The following is a 5,390-nucleotide window of genomic DNA, read 5'->3' as shown; positions in this document are numbered from 1 at the left end:
TATATTCTCATTTCCAAGAATAAAATACCTAGTAGTTTGCATGCATGTTTGTTTACTTTAGCATGCCCCTCAAACTCTTATAGCAAGAACTATGGACAAAACCAAAAATAATGTGGGGCAAAGGCCCAAAATCAGGGATAGATTTTAAATATTGCTCTTATAAATTTAGAAAACTGTTAGAATAGCAGGTTTCTGAATGATATGAAGTCTGAAACTCAAATTTGTGTCGTAATTTATAGACTTACCCCAGGATTCATGAAGCATGCACCATGCGCCGGAGTAGCATCAGCGATCTAGCGCCAAATATGGCTGTCGAGTGATTCAGGTAAGAGCTGTTTTCACGTGCACTACCAGCATATGCCAGAGCTGCACAGCTCCTGGCGCATGTATGCTAATTACCCCATGTGCAGCAGTGTAACATGCAAATGAAGGTATATAGCGATTCATGAAGTTGTGCAGGCATAACGTAAGCATGTAGAAATGTAAACCAAAAAAAAAAATGGTATACATGTTGTCAAACATAAAATTGGAGCCATGAAAGAGGACCAAACTTACATATTATAATGTTTATATATGTCAATGGCTAAATGTATAGCCAATGGCATAAAACAACATGCACAGCATATAAAAAAATAACATTTAATTTCATGGCCACACCAATGCAAACTAAAACCACAGTGCATCGGTGCGCAAATGGGATCATAATGAAAATATATTTAGATGTCATAAAACAGTAATGTAACGCAATTCATGATATCCCCATAATAGTCAATGGCACGCATGCTACACCACAACCATGGCGCAAGGATTGCTAAGGGTCTGTGACAGTGTTCCGTACAGTAACTAGGAATTAGCAGTCAATGCCATGCAAATGAGTCAAGTAATACTGAATCGCAAACGTCTCGCTGGCATAAGGATGTAACACATGGCATAACATTACAACACCGAGGAGTGGTCTGGAGGTAAACATGACATCAAGAGAGTGGCGCACCACCGTATCTGTAAGCACATTGGATCATTGCTAATCCATGTTGGGTGTTGCTAAGCAAAGCCGCAGGATAGGGGTGTGGAAGTAGCCATAGCTTTGCTTAGCTGAGAGTGCACAAGGTAACCGAAAGTTCATGTGAACGTGGATGAAAACGCGCACAAAACCCGGTAAACGGATGTGCGCGGCATGCACCACACAGCTGAAACAGGAAGGATATGGGAAGACAATAAGGAAATGCTGCAGCATTTTAATTTGAGTACAAATGAGTAATTAACACCTAGGAACCCACAGTGGGCCATAGACAACAGCTAACAAGGCTGCTAGCAGCTACCTGCAGAACAGGAAAGGGGAGGTGCCGTACAGCAAAGAAAAGAGAACTGTCACAGCAGAACAAAGCAAACTTGCTGTAGATCAGCTACATAACACATTTCCCAACACAATCCTGGGTTGTGGAAGCACAAAACAAGAAAGGCAGCAGCTGGATGCATGCCTGACAATGGGAGGTGAATCGGGTTGAAAATAGAAGTAAAGGGCAATAGATGAATCATGGCAGACAAGCGTAAGTCAACACTAAAGGCCCCACAATAGCAGTACCTGCTGTAAAACCAATAATTAAGATACCCTGCAGCTGGAATAGCACAAACACACCCAATTATACCAGCATCATCCATTGCACAATAGTATAAGGTGTGAAAGCCCCACACACACATTTGTGTATTCCCAGACACTCTGCACCATTGGTGTATACAGACGGGGAACTTTTAATATGTATATGTTAGGGGCTGCCATAGCTTTGATTCACCAGCATGTGTTGGAGACTGACGGTGGTGTGGAGGATGATGCTGACAACCATCTCAGGCACCGGAGGAGGAGATGAGTGTTCAGACCCAGGGTAACCTACCAGGGGCTACATGATCTGGAGATAGCAGAGCGTTACAGGGTGGACAGGGACATCATACAGCAACTTGTTGAGCTGTGCCAGCCACACCTCAGAGCCAGAAGTAACAGAGGGGAACCCATCCCAGTGGACACGAAGGTATGTGTAAGCTTGAGAATACTAGCCACAGGTACCTTCCAAAGGCCAACTGGGGATATCATGGGGATTTCACAGGCATCAGCATCTAGGGTACTGCACAACTTCCTGGATGCCATGTTACCACATGCCAATGAGCACATACACTTCCCTCGAATGCATGAGGAGTTGGCCAGCAATATGCATCTCTTCCACATACACACCAAGTCACCACCCAGTGAGCAGGGTAGGCACTACATAAACCACAAGGGATTCCCCTCCATCAACTGCCAGGTTGTGTGCAATGCCCAGGGCATTATCATGGATGTGTGTGCTGGCAGTCCTGGAAGCTATCACGACTCCCACATCTGGCATGCCTCACAGCTGTATCAGGTATTTGCTAGGGGGGACATCACATATGGCCACCTGGTGGGGGATGCTGGCTATGCACTGGAACCGTGGATGATGACACGCATCAGAAATGCACACACAGCCATGCAAGAATGCCATAATGAGGCACACTCAGAAACGAAACCAGAATAATCAGAGAGCGCGTGTTTGGGATGCTGAAATCATGGTTCTGTTGCTTGTACATATCTGGTGGAGCCTTGCAGTACTCTCCAGGAACGTGTACTCACATCTTCATAGTATGTGCCATGCTACACAATATGATCCTGCGGAAACACCTGCAGCAGGGACAGAATGGTGAAGGCCCTCACAGCCCACCACCATTGCCAAGGGAACCACAGGCACAGGGGGACTCAGACCACGAACACCCTGTGCTAGCCCCAGTAGGCAGACTGAGGCGTGCCCAGTATGCCCATACCTTGGCAAAGAGGGAACGTATAGCACACACTCTGACAGTGTAGGCACTCATGGACTGACACCCTTCTCCACCTGCACACACAGCAAACATGGATGGCACACACACACGACCATCTGTAAATTGTCATGTATAGGTGGTCTACTGTGTGCATCTTACATAGGTAGCCCTCAACTATTATACACACAATCACCATTGGCAGAAGGTAAGTCAATACCTGAACAGTATATTAAGCTATCAGCATGTGTCCATACTGTATGTACAGGTTCATAGATACATAGGTAGGTACATGCCCAACTTCCGAGGCCACTCATAAACATAGGCAAAACATGTCTGCTGTCATCACCCCATCAATCAACTAACTGTCCCTCTGTGGAGCAGAGCCACTTGCGGGATCCCAGTGGTGTAGCTACTGTTCACCACCCACTCTGCAAGGATTCCCCGGAGTGTCAGTGAGGGGTTTTGTATAATGTAATCAGGGATGTAGTTCCAAATAATGGGGAGTACCCCTGACAGGAATCTTCATAGATCTGTACATGTTACATAGTATACCTTAAACACAGCTTGCATATATAGGTAGTTCTCCACAGAATAATAAACATGTGGAACACACAACCGCTGAAATGTGCGTTCATCACCCTTGCACTACCAGTGCCTGCTCTGAGAGGTAAGATATCACTGCCAGGATTAGAACACGCAACCATGTACACATTCATCACAATAACATACCACTAAGCTACCTGAGATGTACCAATGGCAGTCGTGTATACTGACAGGATAAAACACAAAAGGTAGGAATGTGTTGAAATAGGACAAACCGGCATGTACACAATGAAAGGTGTATGTTTTATATATGTATATATATATATATATATATATATATATATATATATATATATATATATATATATACACACACACACACATCATATATATATATATATATATATATATATATATATATAGAGAGAGAGAGAGAGAGAGAGAGAGATACGTTGATATATGGGGATATACATATATATATGTAGATATATGGATAGGTTAACAACATCTACATAACCATGGAGGTACATATAAATGGGATACTTACCATATACCGACTGCTTTACATACCAACACACATACTCCCGTGGCTTAAGGTCTGAAAGAACACAGTACCGAAACACCAGATGCACGAGGTGTAATCTCACGATGTTAATGGACAGTTAGTCGGTGCTTTTGGTGTTGCGGTTTGGGTAGGTTACTGTGTGTATGTGTATTTCTTAGGGCTGTAGTGTGTGTAAGTGTGTGTTCTGTGTGTGGTGTGTGTTCTTGGGGGACTGTAATGTGTTGTTGTGGGTTAGCTTTGTGTGTCTGTTTGCGCGACCTAGGATGTAGAATATTAAAGTAGGGGGTGGTGTGTGGGGCGCAGACACCTACATGGGGTGTGTAGGGGGGCTTGGCCACCTGCTCATACGTAGTGTAGGATGGTTTGTTTGGATGTGTTGGGTAGCAGTGTGTCTGTGTGTGCATGTGTGCGTTCCATGTTCGTGTTACCTTTGTGTCAATGTCAGTAATGTGGGGTATGGGAGTCTGTTCCCAGGATTGTGTGCATTGGAACACTGTGGTTTTGGGATTCCATAGGTCTCCCGTATACAGCAGTTGAAGTGTTCACATATGTGTATAACACAGACCATAGCAATCACACATTCCGCCGCTACCAACCTTTATGAACAAAGGATATGGAGAGTATATGCCTCTACACCATTACAAATATGTGCTATGGACATGAGCCAATGATAGTGTTACCACCTGTTCCACTTTGCGAGGGACACTCCCTCTTTGGGCAGTTGTGTCCTGACCAAATATAATAAACGTGGCAAATGTCCTGGGATTGTAGGACATAATCATGTCCCATATGTACTGTAATAGTTGCATACAATAGTTATTTCTGTATCTAAAGTACCTACATGGTACAGGAAACAGGATAAGCTACTAAACTGCTACAAGAATAAGATTATAATTAGGCAAGAAAAGAAAGTTCTATCCTTTGTACTGACCGTGGGTTTGTGTCAGCCTGTAAAATCAGATGTGTGTCCCGAAAAGTACCCACTATGGACATATGAAAAGGTAGCAACCCTAGCCAAAGAGGGTCAGTCACCAACACAACTACGATGACTGCAAATACCTATGACAGAAATACACAGCTATCATGTAGCAACACGTTATTACATTCAGATGTATTACCGAAGGGATTCAAGGACTAATATCACCTGCATGCTATACAGGAACCACATAACAGTGCCTTAATGAATCAGCCTGCAAATACCATTGTAGTAGTCCACAAAAGGGTAGGTGTTCAAATAGGGAAGGAACCCTCATGCACCTAGCAATTATGTATAAAAGCAGTTCCTACACACCTGCATTTGCTAAGCACACCCACCAACAACACCCCCACACCCAAACATATTACAATACAAACTGTAATAACATCACAAATCATTCACACACTGTAAGACATCTGCAGAAGCCTTAACATACCTTGTCAGAGACACACTAACATGGCCCTATGTGAAATAGCGGCTGTA

Source organism: Protopterus annectens, chromosome 1.part0 (assembly GCF_019279795.1).
Source record: "Protopterus annectens isolate FY-2018-M chromosome 1.part0, PAN1.0, whole genome shotgun sequence".
Lineage (NCBI taxonomy): Eukaryota > Metazoa > Chordata > Ceratodontiformes > Protopteridae > Protopterus > Protopterus annectens.
The sequence above is the reverse complement of the archived record's forward strand: the minus strand, read 5'-3'. Positions refer to the sequence as shown.